Source organism: Pithys albifrons, chromosome 11 (genome assembly GCF_047495875.1).
Source record: "Pithys albifrons albifrons isolate INPA30051 chromosome 11, PitAlb_v1, whole genome shotgun sequence".
NCBI lineage: Eukaryota > Metazoa > Chordata > Aves > Passeriformes > Thamnophilidae > Pithys > Pithys albifrons.
Window position 1 is genome coordinate 16,163,001 of NC_092468.1, and position 12,764 is coordinate 16,175,764.

The 12,764-nt window shown below is 45.7% G+C and overlaps 1 protein-coding gene across 9 annotated transcripts in view; it reads right to left on the minus strand.

Moving 5' to 3' along the window:
• LPP (LIM domain containing preferred translocation partner in lipoma) overlaps nt 1–12,764 on the minus strand; it is a 425,132-nt gene that overhangs the window by 323,412 nt on the left and 88,956 nt on the right. The window lies entirely within an intron of this gene.

Below are 12,764 nucleotides of genomic sequence, written 5' to 3' on the forward strand. Positions count from 1 at the left end.
ATCACTTCCGAGCTTCTGGTCCAGCCTTTGTCCCGGATGAAGGTTGATGTCAGCCACAGCACAGTCAGTCAGCTTCGATAGGCTGAAAATGAGCTCCCACAACAAACTCCCTGGCAGCCCCTCCATGCTGCAGGACACAGAGCCTGGCGCAAAAGCACTGCCCTGCAGGAGCCCCAAGGTCCCGCAGCAATGGCAGAGCAGGCTTAGGGACCAGGGGATGAATTGATGTATTTGCTGCCACACTGGATTTTCAGGTTTGTCTTGGGGTTCATTAAACATGCCTGAAACAAGAAGGGGAAAATGAGGTAGGAGAGCGGGGGGAGAAGGAGAACACCCCAGCTGCATAGCAGGAAAGAAGAAATAGGATCCAACTTGCACTGAAGGGATGGCATCCAGCTCTCCCAGAAGGTTGCTGTATTATAGAAAATTAAAAGATCATCTGGAGCAGAACAGATTTAAACAGAGGCCGAGCAAGCTGTGAGACAGCCCTACCTATAACATCCCAGGAGCCAAAAGGCACCCTGAGCTGGAGCTACTGGGCCACAATGGTTGGGAACCAATCCATAAGCAGGACTAGTGATGTTGCACTCCTGTTATTTTAAATGCCCAAGGACAGATAGAAAAAAGTGTGGCTAAGGAACGAGAGGAATCAGCATGTCTATGCCAGAAAGCCTGCGGGTCTCACGCTGGAGCAACCTTTCAGCAGCTCCCCATCACTGCCAGCAGCGCTGCCTGCGATTTACATGTCTGTAACTGACACCAGGGTTGGATCCCGTATTTTCAAGCACCAACTACTGCTGTTCGCACTCCCTCAGTCTACTGGAAGATTTTCAAAACAGACTCACTGATTTTTATTTTGACTTTTTTCTTTTCCCCCCACCATTTGCTGTTTGCATTTCACTAAGCCTGGTCAGAGAGAGTCTGAGCAAGAGGGGGGTAATTTCACTTTCTCACTGTAATGCAGCCCAGCTTCTTGACCAAAGAAGGATAATCGACTTTGTTTACAAATACTCACACAGTATCAGAGCACTACAGAGCCTGGGTTTCAAACAAAGGATAATATTTTGAAATGCAAAAACATGTCTTTTTCCCACTCCCCAAGGAATGGCCATCTTCACCAGGCAGCACTGGCAGAATGTTGCCCTAACACACCACTCACATCTTAAGATGCTCAGCCAAGAAAAGTGGACTGACAATGCCCAGGAGCACAGGGGAGCGGAGAAGTGCTGTGCCCTGAGGCACAGGGGCAAGGAAGGTGCCTGGCTGTTACCAGTCCCAGCCCAGGATCTTCCTCAGCCTACCTTTAGGCTGAATTCTCCTAGGGCAGAGATGGCATTTTTGTTCATGTTTGCTGTGCCAAGTCTAAGGGGTTTATGATAAAGTTTTATTACAAAGGATAATGTTTCTTTAACCATTTTGGTTTTAAATAGCCAAAATTTGAAGGCAGAGGACACCTTCTTCCAGGCTTGCTCAGGTGTCACCACAATGAAACCCTTGGCACCATGACAGGCCCTCTTATCACTGTCCTTAAAACCATTTGTAAATGCAACTTTGAAAAGTTAGAGCCCACATGACCAGAGAGTCATCATGTTCAAGGCTTACATTTTATCCAGTTTTGGCCAGATCATTTGAAAATAGCAACAAATAGCTGTCAGGCAACTGGAATCCACACTCCTGTGCCCACGTGGTCAGGCTTGGCATTTTTGAAAGCATTATAATCCATGAAGTCATTTATAAAAGTACAATCAACCAGGACCAGTAAATCTCTGGTTTAGAAATGTTTGCCACCTCCAAGCATTAGCCATCCTCTTTCACCTTTATACCTTATTAGCAAACTGCCCTCATTTCTGCCGTGGAACAAATACCTACAGGTGGAATGAGCATATACTAAAAGAGGAGAAGTTTCTCCATGTCGCTGCTCCTCTTTCCAAACAGCTGGATAGAGAGGCCAAGGCAACATAGTCCTTCAATAAAAAAAGGAAAAAGCCTGGATGGGGCAGAGAGGCACAGGTAAACATGGACACATGGCAATCAGCCAGCAGAGTGTGGAGAGGCCTCACTACCAACTGCATTTCACAAAAACAATTTTTGTTTTCAACAAATGTTTTTACTATTACACATAGAAAAATAGGAAAAAAATTTTTTTTTCGCTTTACAAAATAACTTAGTTGCAAGCTGACATTTCTCTCAGAAAGCTCCATTTTGAGAAAGGAGCCGTTTATTCCAAATATAGATAAAAAATTCTGGAGCAATTCTGACAAGCCCTAATAAGTGCTCTTATTACATTTGAAAACTAGGAGGACCACAGATGCTTGTGTATGCATCTGCCTTCTGAACAAGAAAGTACTATTACTTCCATCATAGATGCAGACTGAGACACGCAAAAAATACATTAAAAAGCTGGTTTAGTTTCTAAATTACTCCAGCTTAAGCTGGAAGCCAGACTCCCTGCTGAATCTAGCCCCTACACAAGAGGAGTGAAAAAGAAAAAAACATCAGGGGCAGTGTTGGAGGCTATGCTCCATGTTTTTTCTCCATGTGACAGGGAAACTGGCCTGCCATCACAGAGCCCACACTCCTGGGCTGGGATGGGGAGGGACAGAGGTGGGGTAACACACCTTTGCTTTGTGGGAAAACACCTTGGCTATCACCATCACATAGAGTCACTGGACCTTCACCACAGACAAAGGTGCTGCCCTTCTTCCCCAAAAGACACCTAAACATCACCACCACCATCCCTGGGGTATGCAAACCTCAGCCTGACACTAATTAACTGGAAAAAAAGGAGACTGAGGTGGCCTCCAGCACACGTAGCAGGAGGACAATGGGAAGAAAAGGCAATACTAATGCCCTGGCTCAGCAGGACCATGCATGTGCCATCCCACAGCATAACTGCCCATCTGCCTCAGCACAGCAACCTGGTAATCTCCCTGCAGGATGACACACAGCTCCCCGCACTTCCCCTGCACCCCCAAAGGTGACAGAGGTGAGGACAGCACATGGCTGCCTGTCACCCAGCCCTATACATCTTCCCATCCTCCCAGCTGGTGCTTGGGCTCAGGCAAAGGGAAGGTGACAGAGCTTGGACATCCCTTCATCACTTTGTGCAAGAAAACCAGCACACAGACTTCCATGGAAATTTTGCAGATTATCCTCCCACCAAAGGAGCTTAATTAATTGCCTATAAAAGGGGATTGTGATTTATCACATTACTTTTCAGCACAGTAAGTGCAAGTATTACCACATCTTTCCTCTCCCTAAAAACAAAGGATAAAAAGGCTTTAGCCCCTCCACGCCATTGCACCTTGACCTGACAAGTACATACTCTGGATTTGCACTGCATTTCCTTTATTATTTGACTACAGCACCAACCATGACTATAAAATTGAACTCCTGGACCTCTATGATTGGATTCACTTTGTCTGCATTTCTTTTTCTCAGTGAAATGAAAGAGGCTTCTGGTTTGCAGAATGCCAAAGTTCAGTTACACATCTTTCAGCACCCTTTCTGGATCTCACTTGTGCTCATAGGGAGAGATCATGCTTCTTACCAAGTACCTGATGACTTCTCAGCACAGAGTTTTCTTGGCTACTAACTCTGTATTCTTCCAAGAGTTTGTCACATGATATTCTTCCAACCTGCTACACCTGAGAGCTGTATTCCGGCAGAGTACACATCTATTTGTCTGAAACATTAGCTACTGTGTGTGAGTGCAACATCACACCAAAGATACAAACCATTTGAGACCAAGAAAGGTCTCTCCAATCTTCTTCCATCTCAGTGGTGTGATTCACAGGAGCACCTAACAGCATAACACCATGATCGTACCTGTCCTCACCTACTCCTACCCTATGATACTAAGCTTGTCAGCAGGAATTTTGTCACCAGCTCTGAAGCCAGCACTTGTTATTGAGCCAAGTGTTTTTATTTTTTAATTGGTGATGGGAAAAAACAGAAGGGAACTGTAGAAGCTTTTGGAGACAAAGATCTCTCCAAGACTTGCCAGACAGTATTTTCAAAGACTGACTTGGCACAGCATCAAGGAAGTCAGCATCCAATCTGCAAGCAAGACCAGCTCCATGCCAGCCCTCAGCTAGGCTCAAGGAGCATTAGTGTCTGCAGTCAGGAAGACAGACCGACATGGCACTTCTCACATGGGGTACAGCCACACTCCTGGTCACCATCCAAGAAGGAAACAGAATAAAATGAGGGGGGACCTCTGTCAGCAACTGCAATATCTTGGGCATCAGTGGCCAAGCACAAGTCAGCACATGCCAAGACTGACCATACAGCAGTATGTGAGATCCCACACCTGGCCTTCAGCCTAGAAACAGGAGACACGTTTGGGAGGATGAGTGGGAAGAGCTGGTAAGAGAAGACTATGTCCTATCACAGCTGTGAATCTGCACGTTGCACACAGAGGCTCAAAGCAGCCTCATATAAGCTTTTTGCCCATAGCCGCCATATATCTAGTTACAACTCCCAGAAACACAGCTGACCTCATCAGGTCTTTATGAACATTCACAGAGACCAGAAAAGGTCAAGAGAGCTATCATCCAGGAACAGGGGCAAGCACAGCCAGCTCAATGGGAACTTGACAGGCCAAAAATGACTGCAGCCACAAAGGACCGGGAAGAACTCACTTGTGTCGCCCTCTTTTTCTGAGGCTCTCCGAGGTGACAAAACCTCTGACCTTTGATTAAACCATGCTACTCTCACAAGAGGGGGTGGCTTAGGGGCTCAGGAATTCAATAAGAAACTATTTATCTCAAGGTCGTGGGTTCATACCCTCTCGAAGTTCTCTTTTCTTAGTCAATTAAAACAGGAGACTTGATCTGCATTAAAAAACCCGTTGCTAAGGGCACAGCCAGATACTGCTTCATCAAACAAGAAGATTAAGAAAATACAGCCCCATTGCTGCTCCTTGCACATACACAGCAGATCACAGAAACTTTGGGAATGCTCCCTGTGCAAAGTGAACATGACACACTTTTGCACCCAGGGTAGGAAAGCAAAAGGGGGGATTGCAGACAAGTGGGCACAGCTGCCATCACCAACCTCCACAGCAGGTCAGGCACATGCATCTACAGAGCACTATGAGAGGAGCTGATCCTGCCCTGGCCTCTGAACCTAGTCCTGAGAGATTACTACTCAGCCAGCCATTCCTCCTACCAAAGCTGGCGCTCAGAGGCCTAAGCCCCACCACAAGGTAATGGTGGGGACATAAGGAACGTAACTGTGGAAGTGCTTCTGCCTTTGCACCCATAGAGCAAACAGCAGTTACAGAGCTCCAGGCCTTGCTTCCAGGGAGCCCAACCACGTTGGACTGGAGATCTTTCAGCCCTCAACTCAGCAGTGACATTGGACAACCCCTCCCCTTTCCACTGAAGGAGCCCAAGGAACATGAACACTTGCATGGGCACTCAGGACCACTTGAAGGGAGAAGACCCTCTGTACTCCTCCTGCTGCAGGTCCAGTCCCAGTCATGGCAAAAACATGACAGAGGCAGACACTGGGCAAACAGAAAGGAGAGAGGACATCCTCCCCAAAACAACACATGAATCAAAGTTAATGTGTATCTGAAACCAATTACTGATAGAAACTAAACTATCTAAGAACTGGGGTTCCTGCTAGTGAGTGCACACATAGTCAAAACCTCTTTTTATTCTTGCTGGTTTTCAGCCCATAAAAAGTCAAGATACAAACATGCTCCAGTACATAGGGTGCACACACTCACCTCTGTCCCCTTTAATGGCTTTCCACAAAGAAAACACAACCTCTCACTGCAAATGCACCTACTAGGTTCATAAAATTTTTCATCACCCCATGATTTTCCTGTATTTACCCTTTGGTCCAACAGCAGACAAAGGATTCAAGCACAAACTCCCTGTGCACCATGACAGAGCTGCCAGCACTGATGGGGCCTCTCCCACCTATCATGGCCAGTGCAAAGTAACATGGCAAAACAAAGGGGTTTGGAAACAAATTGGAAGCCAGCAGAGTTCCCTTCCATTCACTAAAGACAGCAATTATTTTAGAGAGGATTACAGATCATTTTGGCTTTTAATTAATGGCGAACCAAGTTAACCTCAATTCAAATAAGCAAGAAACTATTAGGGACTACGGATCCACAACCAAGGAAAACAAATCTTCACCAGTCCTTCAACCCCAGAATAGCTTCTGATTGTCAAGCACAGTTACCACGGGAATGAATAGCTTCTCCTGCAAGCTCCTCACTCAATTAAACTAATGCAGACAATGCAGCCAACAGCGCGGGGTGAGTCGGATGCACGCTCTTGGTGCAGTGAAGTGACCGCAACAGGTTCAGAGTGATGAGGGAGAGCAGAACCAGTGCACAGCCTCTGTCATCACAGGAGACACCCAAGGCCTGTCCTTGAAATGTTGAATGGCAAAAACTGGCAGGATCTGTGACCTGAGGAGACTTCAGGAAGTTTTAGTTGAGAAGACAGAAGTACACCCTGGTATCGATAGTTTCATGGAGACCCGATAAAGATCAGTGTGAGGAAACACCTAAGTAATTCTTAGTAGTCCAGAACTATTCTACTGCTGCCCCCACCACTCCATCTAGCAGTCTTACGGCTCTGTTTGAAAAATCAGGACAGCCAACCAGACAGAGCACAAATAGAGGCCAGGAGAAATGCGTATGACCCTCAGTCCTTCTTGAATCACAACCTGGAGAGTCCAGAGACAACTCCAGAAAAAAGTCACTTCAGCAACACACATACATATAACTTGCTTGACCTCAGAGGTGTTAGAGCTTACAACTAACTGGGGAAGGAGGAGACAAGTGCAGGATGCAGGTCAACTAGGAGCATCATGACTTCACATACAACCACCAAGAAGGTAAGTACATGAGCATATGGACAAACACAGGCAGCAAGCAAGATCCACAGCTCCTTCCTTTCAACCAGATTTTATTAAAGTTCAAGTGTGTAAACTTACCAAATCCCTCAAAAACTAAAGGAAGTTGTGTCTTTCATATGAGTGTAAGTCCAGTCTGACCCTTGCAGAGCAGCCTGAGGCGGAGGCAGCAGCTGCCCTGCGGAGCTAAGCCCACACAGCCACCAATACAGACAGCTCCGATGGGCTCTTTTAGCAGGTGTTTATTGGAATCCTGGGCATCTCTCTAGCAAAGTGCAGTGATACTTAACTTCCTTATGGGCTCAGGAGGCTGCCAAACATCTGCTGGGATTAGCTGGTTAATGTTTGCAAAGTGCACACAAATACACAAGTGCATAAGGAAGGGCTGAATGCTAGACCAAGACCCAAACCCACATACTGTATTTGCACATATGGCTGTATCTCCCATGACAGATTTTACTGTTTTAGGATGGAGGCATAAGGTGTCACCTGTAGCTTACAGCCTACTTCTGGTCACTGCTAACTTAAGTGAGTCATACTGCTCCCTTCCTTTGCTTTACCCCATCCAAATGCACAACTGACTTTTGCTAACAAGCTGCATAATTGCAGCTCTACCAGGAGCACTCATGTGGGGGTTGCCCTTTGCAGGAGAAACCAAACTTCCCTCAAGCCTCCATCCCACTCTGGAGTCCCACCAGGGCTGCAGATCACGCTCACAGCACACAGATCTTCAGCAGCCTCCCAAACACCAAGCTGCAGCAGATGAGCCATCCAAATTCCTCGCGGCAAGGACTTTGCAACAAGCTTCACATTTCTCACGTGTCCCTCCCTCACACAGAGGTCTCCTGTGACTGAGGGCTGAGGAATGAGACAGCAAGTATGCATAGCTAAGAAACCACAGCGATAAACAGCCATGAGGGAGATGAACTCCCCAGAAAGGACGCGGAAGAGCCCAAGGAGGTTTCAGATTGAACTGTACATGTTTGTTAAAGGGATTATAGGTGGCAATGGCTTGCAGTGTTCATTCCCATGACCCAGAATTGCTTTGCACCAAGTTGCAAGTCCTAAACGTGCAGCTTTGCACTGCCAGAAGCTCCTGCTCCCCTTTCCTTCACAGACACATGCCAATACTTATCAGGTCTTCATCTTAGTCACGTTCTGCTAACAAATACTTTTTACATCCTTTTCATCTTCCCTCATAATCAGTCACAATGTCCCCAAGTCAATCATTCTACTTTTCTCTCACCATTCTGTGCTTTATCTTCTTGTCCCCGGGCAGGACTTTCTCATACCCAGATGTTATTCCACGGGAGTAGCCTGTGCTCTCTGCTTGGGTTCACAGGACTTTGACACACACAGTTTGCCAGACTCATTACCCTCTTTTGTGTAGCAAAACAAGTGGCAGGCTCAGCCCAAGATGCTACTAGACAAATTCAGAGACATGGAAACACAAGAAAATGTTGGCTATGGGATATGACAGCAAAAATGAAAGATGAAAAGAATCCAGGAGTATACCAATACCATACCCAGAACTACTCATGTCTTTCATTAGATGGATAGGCTCTGTCTTTCTGGAAATCAAGAGCATCCGGAATCACTTTCATTACACATCAGGTAGAATTTGCACAACCAAAGCACGCAAAAAATACACCCATTCCAGCAGGTTCATCTACCAACACTAAACCAGATGAGCCAATGTGTGACTTTCTGATAATACACATAGCTACCCCTGTACATCCAGCTCCATTCACAGTAGTGGGCACACCCTTAATCAGGTATGAATCAAATCACCTGACATATTAGAAATTTATCCAGAGCTGTTGCAAAAACCCCACCAGGTCGTTTGTGCCTCACTACACTTCTCCTTCAAGGGAGGGGGAATAGCTGACACAGACAGCCATCTGCCCTGAAGCTATCAAAGCCGCACCAAATCACTTCTGCTTGGACTTCCTGCACATGACAGCATATCCAAGACCTAAGATGCCACCTCAGGTGTGCAATGAATACAGACTGGAGGCTTGGTTATGGCATCCAGGGAAGCAGGGTGGTGTGGATATACATACAACAGCCCAGCAAGTGGCCTGACTCCAGAGAGCATGGAGACTACCAGCATAGATGACCATTGTAACACCCCAGAGTGTGAATCCTCTCTGGAATCCCAGGGTGGAGCACAGCAAGCCAACACACCCAGCAGTGCAAAGGTGGGGTGATGCCAATCCATCTGCCCTGCATCCTCAGAGACATTTGATACCCACCAATGCCCACAACACACTGCCTGTAGGTTGTGTGTACAATGAGGGCATGGGAGTCAACTTCATCCAGAGTAACTTACAGATGATGAACATACCCTACAGGGATCCTTGTGTACAGTAAGGCAACAAGATCTGCCCTTGTAGCTCCTTCTCCCATGTTACAACGTAGTCCTTAAAAATTTCTTTTCCTAAACTAACTTCCCCAGCCTCCACACACCCCAAATTCACAGCTCTCCCACGCAACAGAGCAAAACACACTGTGCCAAGCCATGGAAGGAGGCGCGCAGGCACTCTGTGAGCTGCCATCCGTTCTCCCAGACACTTTGAGTACCTGGGTGGGCAGAGTGCCTTGGAAAGACATCCTCATTTATACTGTTTAAGTACACCTCCTGCTCTGGCCTCAATCCCAAACCTCGGATGCAGATGGAAACACCTGAAGAGACATTATGTGCCAAGAACTCTGCACTTATTCCTGCAGCAACACAGAGGTCCAAGGCATTATTCCTAACTTCCAAAATATGCTTCTACTCCACACTTCATCACTTCATGCCACTGCTAAAAACTTGCATTTATCTGCACCACTCACAGTATGATCTCCTGCACTTTACAGAGCTGACTCTTCATTGCAGCAAGGCTTTGGTCATTCTGCATGCTACAGCAGAAAATAAGCCAGACATCTCCCCAGATAACTTTAAGCCTTCTGCCCTTCAGTTGTTCCCCATCTGTCTGCCTTGAGAACAAATTAGGATTTGGGTACAAGACAGTGCTAAAACTCTTGCTTATCTTCAGGCACAAAAGTAGCTGCAGAGTTCAGCTGGATTACTCATACACTTGAATTTAAAACTTACTATGCAGAAGGTTCACCAAGACCTCCTTAAATGGCAAAGATGCAATGCCGTGTTTTCCAAGCTCAGCTCTGCGCATCCCAAAGAACTGAAAAAAGAAACGGATTCTCTGAAAAAGCACTGAAGTGGAACTGTTGTAAGGAAGGTATAATCCTCATTCTCAAAAAAAAACAGCCTGCAGGATCAGAAGTGACAAAGAAGCACCACAACTTTAAGAGAAGCTTAAACTACCCTAAAAAATATCAGTCATACTGTACTTAGCAAAACAAGCCCCTGAGGAAGTGTCAAGCAGATGACATATAGTCCCCATTACTTCTACTCCTTGAAATATGTTTTTACGCATAAATACCACCTGGACCTTAATAATCTTTGTGGCTCATTTCTGGACCTGCTCACCACCACATTTCAGCTTCAACAGCATTAAGCTACTCCAGCCTTCAAATACCAGAAGCAAAGACCAGCTTTCACACTAAGCTAGGCACTTCAATACCCACCAAGATAAGTACAGTGCTTGCCCCCTCGTCAAGGATAACTATGATAATGCACAAGAGGCAGGTACAAGTAGAAAAGATGGGCTGTAAATATAGGCATAACTGCAAAGAACAGTTCAGAGTAATCTCCAAAGCTGAGTAGAAAGGATGCTGACTTCAGTCGGTAATTACAAACAATTCTTCCCAACAATTTCTCTACTTTAATATCAGTTATGGCTGCAAACTTAAGAGAACAACCCTGGTCTAAATGGCTTTTTTTCTCTCCACGATTGCAGTGTCAGGGGTGATGTGAGACAGCTAGTCTCACTTCTCTCCAAGTCTCCATGTCCCATCAGTAAAATGTTAATAGTTTTCCTTGCCTTGGAAAAGCATTACAAAAAAAATCACTCCTCCGACTTGTAAAGTGCTCCAATGAAAGAGCAAAGAGCACTCCAGAAAAATACAAAAGAAAATTAATAATTCTGCATTCTGTTCTGAGTTTTAGTAGCACATGGTAAATAAGGCTTGGGGCCACAGACTGCACAAAAAAGAAAAGCAAGTAAATAGCGGCTCATTAAGTATCACCTTCCACTCTGGACACAAAGAATAGGTGCTCTGGCAAATAAGTGGCTATATCATAATACCTGCTTATAGGGGAGGCTGAAATTAAGGTTTCATCAACAACCTTCAATCTGGCATTTCGAAGGTCTAGCGCACTTGGACTTTGCAACTTTAACACCATTCTTTTAACAAAGTTTAGTGCATGCAATTAACTACAGGTCTGCCACGTGGCTGCCACAATCACTATTCATTTTTCTAGGGAAATCCATATTAAAGGCTTGTCTTTTCCAGAGTAACAGTTTGAGGTATCCCAAACCCATATAAGGCAAATCAAGTCTCTACTTCAAACAATGAGGTGCGTTAAATCCAAGTCAGCTGATGGCCTTCAGCGCTGAGCTTGAACAGGAATGTCACTGACACTCAGGCCAGTGAGGCACCGAGGATGCAGCAGCTGGAGCTACAACCACTTAACAGCTGCTAATTCAGTTACTCTCCCAACCCAGCGGCTGCTGCCTGCGCTATCTGGGAGACTTCTTGCTTTCATTCAGCTTGCCTCACTGAGTAATTTAAATCTGTTTAAGAGAGGTAATAAACTGCTGAAACACAGAACTTCTTAGAGTAAGTGCACACAGAGCACTGAAGATGCACATGATATTTCACAGAGTTAGAAACCACCTCAGCTGGGGTACAGTGAACACAACTGCAGCAGGACTGCCTGCAAGGCACCTGTAACAACCCCTCAACAATCTTTCAGAAAAGCAAGTCTCACCAACCTTAGTTCCATGCAGCCAGCCACACCGCTGAAAAACCCCTACAGGAAGTATCTTAAATTTGCTCTGTTATGTTTAAGGAAGGTTTGGAGCTGGACCACTTTTACCCCATCATGCAGTACAACACTAACGACCCCATGGGGCTCTACAAATCCTTCTTCAAGGCCTGTGGCAGGATCTCCTCCATCCCACCTGCCTTTGTCCCGTTGTCTGGGCTGGTCCCACAATAAAACAGCTGGGTCCTGGCTCATCAGCAGCATTCCAAGCCCTGCCACAAGGCTCTGCACAGACTCTCCAGCTGAGGACAGATCAGGAGCAGGGGGAGAAGAAGAGACAATTGCAGGTCCCCAAAATGAGATCAACTGTCCAAAAAAAAAAAAGCAGGGGCTGAGGGGGAATTACAAATTGATGTATAAACAAGACTTGACTGTGCAACTCAGAGCTAATAGGGCAGTTTACTAAATGTTAATTAAATCCTTAGTGCCTGTAACTTCAGTCGTGGAGATCAACTTATTTTTAAATTAAATAAGCAATAAATGCTTACATGAACTTCTATTAAATTTCACCCAGTGAATGAAGTATGTGGGGCTTTTAATAGAGATTCAACAAGATAGTTATGGCAAGTTAGTTGATACTTTATTGTCTAAAGATAATAGCCATATTAAATCTCAACTAACTACTCCACTGGCGGCACAATCACCCAAGACTTGGCAGAAGTTTGCCTGCCTTGAAGCATCACTGAGCAGTGGGAGGAGGGGGAGGAAGGCAACCAAGTGCTGAATGGCACCTACTTAGAGGATGCTCATGTACATAAACCCACTTAAGCATAAAACAGGATCCCTCCCAGACAGATCTGAAAACCCCAAAGAGGACTGATGGGCTCTGACCCAGAAACAGAGCTGGCATAAACCAGGGACGCTCAAGCATCCCAACCCCCCCACAAACCAAAGTAATTCATGGGTTTGCTGAGGAATCACTGTATTA